We start from the raw sequence: 13,428 nt of genomic DNA on the forward strand, positions 1-13,428 counted from the left end.
ATATTGCATTATTTGTTTCAGAGGTACAGATCTGAGATTCAACAGTCCTGCACAATTCACAGCGCTTACCAGAACACATACCCTCCCCAGTGTCCATCACCCAGTCACCCCATCCCTCCCACCCCACCCCCCACTCCAGCAACCCTCAGTTTGTTTCCTGAGATTAAGAATTCCTCATATCAGTGAGGTCATATGATACATGTCTTTCTCTGTTTGACTTATTTCGCTCAGCATAATACCCTCCAGTTCCATCCACATCGTTGCAAATGGCAAGATCTTATTCCTTTTGATGGCTGCATAATATTCCATTGTATATATATACCACATCTTCTTTATCCATTCATCTGTTGATGGACATCTTGGCTCTTTCCACAGTTTGGCTATTGGAGATTATCACACTTCTTTACAAAGAAAAATGAAGACCTTAAACTTGCAAATTTTATTAAAGCATGCAAATTAGAGTGAAGAAAATTGAACTTTCAGAAAAAAAATGTATGAATAATTAATTCTGTTTACACCCAGCCATATATTTCTTGATCATAGAAATCCTCATAGGACTAATAAAACTTGTACTAAAAACTTAACTGTTTTAGTAAAATTAAATAAAATCAAGGTGAATATACATTTTAATACACATAACTATTAAATAGAAAAAATATTTTACATATTTTCACATCTAAAAATTCACTGATTTATTCTTTATTATGCATTCACACGTACACGTACACATATGTATATCTTTTTATGTCTATACATCCATCCATTGCACAATTATAGCAAACAATTCAAAGGTAGGAAACAACATACTTGAAGGCGCACATAACTTTCAGTTTCTGAAGCCATAATCAGGTCTTTGATGAACTGAAATACTCAGCAAATTTATTTGATCTGTCATGGAGACTAAAAATAATAATATTAACTTATTTTATTGATTGTCACCATGTACTGGTCATGGTTCTGGAGACTGAAGTCATTCACGCATTTTTTTCACCCATTTTTTATTCATTTATTTATTCATTTATTCCTTCGCTCATTTATTCCTTTATTCACTTAATATTTATTGAATTCTTACCATGAAGCAAGTGTTATTATAGGCTCGGGCTACAGAGTAAAAGAACACCAATCTTCTCAAGGAGTTTAAGAGTCTAGGGAAGGGAGATAGATATTAATCAAATAAGTGCTGAGAATTATATTTAAAAGTTGTAACAAACACTATGATGAAAAAACACAAGAGGCTAGAATGTAGATAGTAGAGTATCTGAACCAATCTCTGGTAGTGGTAAGATGTGGTCAGAGGATTCCCTGAGGAAGTGATGCTTGGACCAAAATTTGAAAGATAAGTAGGGCTTAACTAGAGGAAGTGAAAATGAGACCACAGACCCAGATGATTTTGAAAAATGCTTACACTAGCTGTGTAGCATCTGTATAGAGGAAGAAATGAGATATCAGCTCTTTATCTGCCAATTTTATGGGCTCCCTTTTATACATGAGAACAATTCAAGATTTCAAGATCCTCCCAACATTGTCAGAAATAGTTTTGGGATTCAGATTGGGGGAGGGCACTTCAATTTACAAGTGAAAAAAAAGACTTCAAAGGGATGATAACAATAATACACATTTGAAATGTGATTCGGGTATATGTATTTTGAAAATAGGAAGAGAAATAGTAAATTAGATGAAATATGCATTTGGAAAATAGATTCAAATATATATTTTGAAACTAAGGGAGTCACATAAGTGAGAAAAGTTGTACATCCAAAAGGAGATTCAAAAAGAAAGCAAGTCCCAGAATGATGTAGAGAAAGGAAATCTGTAAAGATATTTTTTGTTTTGATTTACCTTGAGTTGTGAAGAACTACAAATAACAAGGGACCTATAGGAGGTTGCAACAGGAAATTCTATGTCTTGTGCTTTTCTTGCCTCAATCATATAAAGTTAAACTTTCAGAGCTATTTCATAGGAATGAATGCTTGGCAAACTGAAAAAAAAAAAAAAAAGATTTAGTTTGGCTTTTTTTACACTTTGTTCAGAATAGAGATATTTGAACTTTGGAAGCCACAAATTGTAAAATGTATCAAAATTTTATTTTAGTAAATGATTATGTATCTTTCAAAATAGGAGGATGCGACTCTGTGGGTCACAATGTTAGGCCTTTGTGCATAAAGAAGCAACTGGCTTCCCAGCTCAGAGAGGAGGCTGCCGCGGGAGCAGGATGGGCAGACCCTCCTCTCTAGCAGTTGCTATATTGTAAACACAAGTGAAGTAATCCCAAGGGGAGGCAGAAAGGACTTTAAGGATTCACTCAGGCATGCTCTTCTGCTCCCTGGAAGTAAGCCATGATTGAGATTGGCTGGAAAACAGCTGTTGGTGACAGACCCATCTGGCAAGCAGCTGAGACATGAAGTTGCTTTTTCTGAGCAAAGGCTAAAAGCCAGTGATCTCTCTCACGGGCACTGATACAAACAACCAGGGGCGCCTTTTAGAGCCTTGTTGCTATGTGACTCTATTACAGGGAGAAAATAAATGATGATAAATAATAAAACAACACTAGTTACCACTTGTGGGGCTGATGGGGTTTGGGGCAGGCTGCCCCAGAATATGCTATTTGGGCATATAATTTTGAATTAAAGTTACTTGAGAAACAGCCAGTACAAGAAGAACGCTCTGACTCTGTTTTCTGTCTCTCTGAAAGCAGGAAATAAATCTCTCAGGTGAAAGACACCCTCCCCGCACCAGGTGTAGAGACATCCTTATTGCTAGAGATCGGGAATTCAAAGGCAAGTAGGCTTTTTGTAAACAAACTCCGCTTAGTTTCCTCACTAATTAGTACTCAAATCTAAGTTTCCTTGTCTTGTCAGTTCTTCACAAATGTATTGTTTCTTTGTCTAGAAGGTATAAAAGCTGCCTTTGTTGGTCACATCTTTGGGTCTTATATTTTTATGGGGCTCAGTATATACAAAATTCAATGTGTTTTTTGCCCATTAATCTGTGCCATGTTAATTTAAGTATTAGACCAGCCAAAAGAACAAAGAGGGATTGGGGGACACTGTCCCCTCCCCAACAGTTCTGGCGCAGTGGGCAGGATACTTCACTGGCTGGACATGGCGTGCTCCAGGGCCACCCCTGAAAGATTCTAGGGCCTCTGACTAGCATCAGCAGAAAGTAAGAATTCTTAGCACACCCGCCTCCCAAGTCTCTGTCTGCAGGGTTCAATGGAAGCAAAAGTGGTGAAAACCCTTTTGTCCTTTTTCTAAATTTAGATTATCAGGAGAAAATACTTGTGGAACTAGTTCCTTGGTTATAATGACTCTGGTAAAGATTTTGTATGAGTGCTGTCAGTTTGTATTGATCCTTTTCCTCCCAGAGATGGCTATGATTTCTCTTCGTTCTTGTCTATTATATCACTCATCATAAGGAGGAAAAATCAAAGGGCAAAACACGGGCATAGACCCTATATGCCTTCTGTTTGAGCTGGCCTCACAGACTGATGAGTTCACAGTTCTCACCAGACCGATGTCTATTTATGACAAACTTTGCTGTGGGTCCCCTGCGTAAAAACTGGAGGAGACTTTTCCTTTTGTCTTGTTTTATGTCTTGAGAGTGTGCCTTTATGACCAATGAGAATATTCTATCTGGTCTCCAGCATCCGGAAGATGCACTTAGTAGGGTACACTTTGGTGGTCAGTTGAATGGACTGGGATTCCAAGACACAAAGTTACAAGCAGCATCCCCTTTGTCTAGCCATGCCAGCTTTCAGGGGAATTGTTAAAACAGGTCCCAGTCCATAAGGAGCCTTTGTCATCTCAACCTTTGTTGTCTGCTAAAATGCTAAAAAGTCTCATTCCTATAGCACCTGCCCAATGTCACAGATTAGCGGGTCTGTGATTGGAGAGGCATCCCATGTTCCAACAAGAGACCAGAAACAACATCTTCACTGCACCATCTTTACTTCCTATGCAATGAAGCCTTTTGCTTTCTTAGGCTGTCTGCGCCTGTGAGGACTGCATCTCTTGTACTCTCTTATAGGATGCCTCTTGCATCTTTGGTGAAGCCATTAAAAAAGCTTATTGGTTTGAGTCACTATTTGGATTAGTATAAGATTCTATTCATCAATGATCAAACAGTGGATCCTTTGAATTGGAAAACCTATATTTTAGAGAGTTTAAACAATTGTCTTATTGGTACCTATGGAAAGACCAAATTAAAAAGTGGATACAAAAAATATGACGGCTAACCTTAGGGACTCCATTAACAAGGTAAAAGAACAGAAATTAAACTTAAAATTAACATCCACATCCAACATAAATTCCCCTTTTTAAAATCTGGCCCCATCTCCTCAAATTCTCTTAACTCCTCAAACTCCTCCACCTTCCCAAGAAAATCCCTTAAACACTCAGCTGCTTGTTTTAACTTCCCTTTCCATAAAAGATTTTTAGAGAGTACTCCAGCCTAATCTCTAGGCCCAAGGTCTACAAGTTATTCATGTAAATGCTAAAAGCCAGGAAATAAATTCAGAAATACCCAGGATGAGCAATAAAGTTCATTTTGCTGGGTTTTATAATCAGACTCTGCCAGCTTCAGGTCTTCCTATGCAATGTCTTTTGTGGATATATCCAAAATACCCTCCCAAAGAATTCACATTCCCTGGACAACAGAACATAGAAATCTTTTGATTTCCATCTTAGTTAGAAATTTTCCAATTGATTGAAAAAGGCAAATTCAAAATAAAGTGGTAGAGTGTGTAAATCAACTTCTAAACACTACAATGGCAAAGCCTACCCAATTCTTTGAAGATAGTTTATGGAAATACAGATTTTTTAAAAAGTTAAAATCAATGATTCTTAATTTATAAATGGACTCTTCAGAAGAACAAAAGCATGACTCTGTAAGCAACTCAAAATCCACTCAGACTCTTTCCTATTTGCCTTCAGACATTTGCAGATATTATAAAGAAACAAAGATATTGAAAACAAAACTGTTCTGTACTTAAGAAAAAGAAGGAAAATTTAAATAGCAATTACTTCAGGTTTCTGGTAATAGACAAATATATCCCAAAACTCAAGGAAAAAACTTACATTGTTTCTCTGTTCCTCGAAGTTATAAATCTCATCATGCTTTAACAGGAAACAAACTGAGGGTTGCTGGAGTGGTGGGGGGGGGATGGGAGGGATGGGGTAGTTGGGTGATGGACACTGGTGAGGGTATGTGCTATGGTGAGTGCTGTGAATTGTGTAAGACTGATGAATCACAGACCTGTACCTCTGAAATAAATAATACATTATACGTTAAAAAAAAGAAGAAGAAGAAGAAGATAGTAGGAAGGGAAAAATGAAGAGGGGGAAATTGGAGGGGGAGATGAACCATGAGAGACTATGGACTCTGAGAAACAAACTGAGGGTTCTAGAGGGGAGGGGGGTGGGGGATGGGTTAGCCTGGTGATGGGTATTAAAGAGGGCACGTACTGCATGGAGCACTGGGTGTTATGCACAAACAATGAATCATGGATTACTACATCAAAAACTAATGATGTAATGTATGGTGATTAACATAACATAATAAAATAACATTTAAAAAAAACATGTAAATACAGCCCACTAACACCTGAGACTAAGGGGGAGGGGAGCTGGGGGGAGTGGGTAGAGGGGGTTTGTGGGGGAGAGAAAGAGGACTTTTAAAAAATACAAATGCTAAAAAGGCTCCCTTGCCCAAACTCTAGACCACAGCTTCCTTAAGATTGCTTCCAGTGACAATCTTTAAGTCTTCTCCACAATTAGTAAAAAGCTTTAGCTGTCTGAATGGATACACTTATTCCAACTGTTATTGATAAACTAGTGAGTTTATATTGTTATACCTGATTCATTACTAAAATTTTAAAATTGAAGCTATAGGATCTCTATTTATGTTTGTCTATAATACGCACATTACAAATATGGTATTTTTCTACGTCTGGATGGTATCGCCAAAGTTAACTCATAAAAGAGCTCTGTTTAATTGGCTTAAAATTAAGTGCTTATAAATTAAGTATTTCTAATTCTCAAAAAGAAAAAAAAAAAGAAACTAACCCTATTGCTTTTCAAAATCACATGCCCTGGGAAAATATTTGATATTAAAGCAAGCTTAAGTTTGTTGGTTTAATTATTACAGACATGTCTTTAGAGTTCTCATCATTCAACATAATGCTTTTATTATACCTAGGTTTACTAAAAGTCAAATAAGCTCATGTTATCTCTGTTACAAGATTTGTCAGCAAGAAAAAAAGCAAATTTCAGATATTGGCTAACTGCTTTAATGTCTCAAGAAATTCTCATGAGTAATCTAAGTATGATTGTTAAGAACACATGAGTTAAATAAATGCAAGTGAAAGAAGAGTTTTAAAAAGTGAATTTTTTAACAATGATTGCATTATTATATGTCTACTCAAATAGTGTTCTTAATCTACTTGGTAACTTCCAGAACTTCCACCCTTAGGATTTTGCTAAATTAAATTAAATTATGGGAACTTATTGAGTGTCTAGATCATTTCCAAGTAAGATAAATACTGAAATATTAATTGCTAAGCAAGTCTAAGTTTACCTACTTTTGACCTCTTTTTACAAAGGAACTAAAGAGATTTAGGTGTATTAGTGAATATGTCTTGTGCTATGTTAAATAAATTGTGCTATAAGGAAATGAATGCTTCTAGAAATTATGAAATGTATTTATAATTTTGACAATCTAAGAATATTGATGTAATAGACAGCTCATTATCGTTTACTTTTTAATTTTCACTAGAAATTAAGGTTTCCAAGGCTTAAGAATTCTAATTAATATATTTAATATATTAGCTACTAGAAATAAGGGAAATGACTCTGTATGCAAGAAAAGTAGGATATATGTTTTTAGAAAGAAAATGTATGAGGAATAAAGATGCATTTTTGTTGAGGGAAAAAAAAGTAATTTTGTCCTCAAGTAAAGCTGATTATTTCTGAACAGGGAAGATAACAAGGGACAAATTAAAATAAACAAAGAAAGTTGTACAAGGTTTATGAAAAAGGAATCTTGGGGAAAGAATTTTATATGTGATCAAGTTGAATGAGATTGAATTAATTTGTTATAAGAGTTAAAAAAAATCTTAAATATCAATAGTGTGCTCAGGTCAAACCGGAACTTAATTTTCTTTCATCTGCTAAACATACAAATAAGTCTGCTTGGACTATCGGTCTGCTCCTCATAAAAGTTTATGCTCCTCATAAGAGATAATAAAATGTTTTTCTTTACCTTTTAAAGTAATCTGCTTAGAAAACAAGTGTTCTATGTTTTTCCAAAACAATTTCCTGTGTTTATCAGGTCTTTGATTATTAAAGTAAACCTAGTCCTCTTGATATTAAAAGAGCTAAGTTTTGCTTAGAACTATATAACCTTTTTTTTTTTTAAGATTTTATTTATTTATTCGAGGGGGGTGGAGAGAGAGAGAGAGAGAACATGAGCAAGGGGAGGGAGAAGGAGACTCTGCTGAACAGAGAGCCCGAAATGGAGCTCAATCCCAGGACCCCAGGACGCCCAACTGACTGAGCCACCCAGGCACCCCAAGAACTGTGTACCCTTCTATATTTGCCTATGAGGTCTGTAATTGTCACTTTGGTTAAATTGATAACTAAGTATTGTTTCACGGTGACCTATGATTCTCTTTTACCAAGTGTTTTAAAACCTTTTTGATATTTTTGACAAACTTCCCCAAAATCAAATTCTAAATAATCTTTTTGACCTCAAACTTTGAGAATTTTAAAAGGATCCCTGGGGCGTCTCAAAAGATTTATTCTCTCCTCTTATAAAAGAGAAATGTGGGGTGCCTGGGTGGCTCAGTTGGTTAAGCCTCTGCTTTGGGTTCAGGTCATGATCCCAGGGTCCTGGGATCGAGCCCTGCATTGGGCTCTCTGCTCACTGGGAAGCCTGCTTCTCCCTCTCCCTCTATCTACTGCTCTGCCTACTTGTGCTCTCAATGTCAAATAAATAAATAAAACTCTTTTAAAAAAAGAGAGAGAAATGTTACACAAGTTAGGCTTATTTAGTATATTAAATTACATGGGAAGCATTGTCAAATAAGCGATGATTACCCTTCTTAGGTTATATGGTATAAGTGAATGTTAATATGAGTGCTCTAAAAATTATATAAAATTCCTAGAATTCTGATATGTCCTGGTATAATGTTATCAATCATAATTCCAATTATTATTATCTTAAAATGTTGTGTGTCACAGAAATAAATTATCTTGTCGAATTTTCTCATCAATTGCATTATAATGAACTTTCATCAGATATTTAATTATGGCTATTTTTAAGTCTTTTTTTTATTTACAGATTGTTATTGTTTTATTCAGATGCTTTTACAAAAGCTTCCTGCAAATTTGTTTCATCTTCAGAGAAATTCACGGAAAGGAATCTGACAAATACTCTAGAATACAGTCTTCTGATAACTTTCAGATCCTATCACTGAACTAAGTAAGAATTTATAGAAGCCTCACTGGGGAAACTGCTGGCTTCCTAAAACTTCTGACAAAAGACAGATCAACAAGAATTCATTACATGGGACTGAATGAACTGAGTAAGATGATTATAATTTTTATGACTTTTTATTTGAAACATTGCTAATTTTTTAATGTTTTGTTTTCCAGATTTAAAGAAACCTTTTTCTCTTTTTCTTAAGCTTCCTATGACTTAGAGCAAAGATAAAACATCTCTTTTCCTCCCTGCCTGATCCCTCCAAATTTGGCAACTCTCAGTGAATATTTTTTATATGTCTATGGCAATATAGTTATTTGCATAAATTCAATAAAAATCCATATTTCACATACTTTGTCATTGTCTTCATTGCATCATTTATGTGATGTGCTAAAGACATCCTAAGTACTTATGTGTTCATCTGTTTTGTGGAATCCCAGAGTAGTCACAAGATCTATTAAAAAATACTTCTTTCTCAGACTCCAAGATGTTTGGTAAATCTGTCTCCTAAATATATTTACTCACACAACTTCCTCCATTGGTTGCAGATATTATTAGGGGATTCTTTTTTGAAGAGTCAAGATTCTCTTTGGCTGAAGAGAAGGGAGAGGGGAGCAGGAAAGAAGGGAAGTACATGACCCACTTGTGCCTGATACCCATGGATCCCCACTGGACTGCACCCAAATATATCATGTTGAAGGGTCTGCTGTTGTTTGTAAAGGTAGTTAAAGAATTATCATTGTGCAGTGAGAAAAGGCTTTGGAATCAGAATACCTTTGTGAAAGTCCTTGTTTCTCTATTTAATGGTTGGAGGACCTAGCCAAGTTACCTAACTTCTTTCTGCTTTGGTTTCCACATTTGAAAAATGAGGACAATAGTACCATCTGTTCTGCCCATCTCAGAAAGGCTGTTTGAAATATAATGAAGATTCTGGACATGGAAGCCCTTTGTAAGTTTTAAGGGGCCATTAGAGTTGGTGATGATGTTCCTGTTATCATTACTGTGGAGTAGTTGCAAATTGAAGCCAAACCATTTATTCTTAAAGGGTGAATTAGCCACCTTGGGGTGGTGGTTTGTTTACTCTAAAATTCCTAAGATTTTATTTTTTAGTTTCAAACTAAGTATTGGCAAACCTTACTTGTAAACGGTATGTATTTAAAATTAATGCTCATTTTTAATTTCATGCCATCACTACTGAAAAAAGATTCATACCCAGAAGAAAACTTTACAGGTTATAACCACAGAGAAGGCAAACTGGTTTTTCTTAATTGCTCCAAAGGACATTCTATCCTGAGGTGATAATTGTGTAAATTTGTAGACCTGTCTGAGGATCCAAAGTAAATGTCTAAATATACAGAACTCTATGCAAGAAAATAACGTTTTATTTCAAAGTAAAATTTGAGTTTAAAAATAAAAGCCAGTGTGCTTTTTTAGAAGATCTGTGATAAGATAAACAGACTTGCCCTCCCTTTCCCCAACCCCGACTATAATGACCTTCATTCCTAAAGAAATCACATAAGACTTCTTTGCTGCTTAATATCACTTCTTTTTGACCCCATCCTGGCCTATTTTCACTCCCTTTACACCTCTTATTCCAAGGTGATATCAGCTTTCAGATAAAAAGCAATATTTAAATATCTTTTTATATGGAAGATTCTGGATGTTCCTTGATCCTGTTGCCCTACCCTCAATATCCCCTGGGTTTTTCTTTCCAAGGATATATTATTATTGTATGCTATACGTAAGATAGTTTGTATATCATACAATAATTTTGCTGATTTTAAATTACTCTTTGGCAAATAGTAGAAATTCGTATTTGAAAGATATCATACTATTTTAAAAAACAGCACTTTTCTTTTTTATTGATGTATAATTGACATACAATATTATATTAGTTTTAGGTGTTCAGTGTAGTGATTCAACATTTGTATACACTACAAAAATGATCACCATAATAAGTCTAGTTACCATCTGTCACTGTACAGAGTTAATACAATATTATTGTCCATATTCCCTATGCCGGACATTACATTCCCATGATTTTATTTTATAACTGAAAACTTGTACCTCTTGATCCCCTTTACCCATCTTGCCCACCCCCCAACCTCTTCTCCTCTGGCAATCATCAGTCTGTTCTCTGTATCTGTGAGGCTGGTTTTGTTTTATTTTGTTTGTTCATTTCTTTTATTTATAGATTCCACATGTAAGTGAAACCATATGGTATTTGTCTTCCTCTATCTGACTTATTTCACTTAGCATAATATCCTCTAGGTCTGTCCATGGTGTCAATAATGGTAAAATTTCATTCTTTTTCTTTTCTTTTTTCTTAGAGAGAGTGTGTGTACATGTATGCACATGCATGTCCCATGAGAGGGGGGGTGGAGGGGCAGAGGAAGAGGGAGAGAGAGATTTTTTTTTTTAAGATTATTTATTTATTGGGACGCCTGGGTGGCTCAGTCGTTAAGTGTCTGCCTTCGGCTCAGGTCATGATCCCAGGGTCCTGGGATCAAGCCCCACATCGGGCTCCTTGTTCATTGAGGAGCCTGCTTCTCCCTCTCCCTCTGCTGCTCCCCCTGCTTGTACTCTCTCTCTCTGTCTCTGACAAATAAATAAATAAAAATCTTTAAAGAAAAAAAAGATTATTTATTTATATATTTGACAGAGAGGACACAGCGAGAACAGGAACACAAGCAGAGGCAGTGGGAGAGGGAGAAGCAGGCTTCCTGCTGAGCAGGGAGCCCGATGGGGGGCTTGATCCCAGGACCCTGGGATCATGACCTGAGCAGAAGGCAGACGCTTAACGACTGAGCCACCCAGGTGCCCCAAGGGAGAGAGAGAGATTCTTAAGCAGGCTTCACGCTGAGTGCAAACCTGATGCAAGGCTCCACGCGGCGCTCCACGCAGGGCTCAATCTCATGACCCTGAGATCATGACCTGAGCTGAAATCAAAGTCAGACGCTTAACTGACTGAGCCACCCGGGTGCCCCAAGATCTTCTGCCCCTTTTTAAATCAGATTTGTTGTTTTTCTTTCTATTGAATTGTATGAGTTCTTTATATTTTTTGGATATTAGCCCCTTATCAGATATATTATTTGCAAATATTTTCTCCCATTCAGTAGGTTGCCTTTTCATTTTGTTGATAGTTTCCTTTGCTATGTAAAGCTTTTTAGTTTGATGTAGTCCCATTTGTTTAGTTTCACTTTTGTTGCCCTTGCCTATGGAGTCAGGTCCAAAAAAATATCACTAACATCAATGTCAAGAAGCTTAGAGCCTATATTTTCTTCTAGGAGTTTTGTGTTTTTAGGTCTCACATTCAAGTATTGAATCCATTTTGAGCTAATTTTTGTGTATGGTGTAAGAATATGATCCAGTTTCATTCTTTTGCATGTAGCGGTTTAGTTTTCCCAACACCAGTTATTGAAGAGACTTTTTCCTATCGTGTATTCTTGCTTGCTTTGTAATAGATTAATTGATCATATATGTGTTGGTTTATTTCTGAGCTTTCAGTTCTGAAAAACAGCCCTTTGAAATGATTCTCGTGCAAACAGAACAATTTTACGGTGGGAAATAATTAAGCTCATAAAAAATAATCACTTGGCTTGCATAGCATCCTAGTTTCTAAATTTTCCACCAATATTAGAACCAGTCTGTGCACAAGTTTTAAATTTGGGCATCATATTTTAAAAATTGGGGAACCATGACTTTATTCCATAAACAGCAGGCAAAATAGAAAGGAAGAAAGAAAACATGCTTATCAAATTGAATTATTCTAGTTGGCTGTTTTTTAAATCAAATCACCAGAATGACTGCCAAATCTATTCCTTGGGGGGCATGTCACAGACTCCTAATAGAACCAAAATATCAGGAGTGTTTATAAAGGTGAACCCCCTACAGGGAAGGGAACTAAGAAATTCCAGTGGTTCTTTACCCCCCATCCTCACCCCCCAGCCCCAGGGTGACCAGGACCCCTGGTGAAATCACCCATATTTGAGACTAAAGATCTTATGTGGGGTATATTAGACTTTCAGTGAATCATGTGAGTTTGGGGGGGGGAATCAATATTATGATACAATTTTATATTTAAAAAAGCCAAATAAAAATCTTTATTCTGGGGGCACCTGGTGGCTCAGTCAATTAAGCATCTGACTCTTGATTTCGGCTCAGGTCATGATCTCAAGGTGGTGAAATCGAGCCCCACCTCTGCTCTGTGCTGGGCATAGGGCCTGGTTAAGATCCTCTCTCTCCCTCTCCCTCTTCTCTCCCCACCTCCCTCCACTCACACACACATGCACACACATACTCTCTCAAAAAAAAAAATTATTCTGAAATTTCAAATCATTTATTATTAATTTGGTTTTCCAAGAAGGCGTGGATTTTGAAATGTTGAATTCTGTCTAGACTTTTTCCTCCTTTCTGCTTCCTGTAGGAATTTGCCTGATTTTTCATGCCAGAACCAAGATCTGTACTGAGAGTGGGTGTCAATGAGACCACCTTTTTCCCAGGGTGCAAGAGAGAGAAATCCAACCTCCATGAGCTCCCTGGCCCAGGGCACAGATGTTCTACATTTGCCCCCACTCTTCTCCTTCTCAGTAAACCTTCCTGTAGAAACTGTAAACACAATGCCCAAGGGTCCTACATGGAGCTTGAGTTACATGCCTGGAGAGTGAGCTGATGGAGCTCTGGATGAGAATTTGGCTACAAGGAGGGTCACCATTTCTGACATAGCAGTTTTCTTCCACACCAATCCCCTGGGAGAGAAGTAGGATGGAAGGGAGGGAGGGGAAACCTGGCCCACATTTATCAGTATGAGCTTACTTAAGCCTTTTGCTAAGTAACCATAGAAAAATACATTGAAACAACCAGATTTCATTACTACAACCAGAAAGTATTTTTCATGATTAATTTCTTCTTAGTTTCCAATTCCGGGAATACAGCTCTGCTAATAAGAAT

This window comes from Phoca vitulina, unplaced genomic scaffold (assembly GCF_004348235.1).
Source record: "Phoca vitulina isolate PV1807 unplaced genomic scaffold, GSC_HSeal_1.0 scaffold9, whole genome shotgun sequence".
In the NCBI taxonomy this organism is placed as follows: domain Eukaryota; kingdom Metazoa; phylum Chordata; class Mammalia; order Carnivora; family Phocidae; genus Phoca; species Phoca vitulina.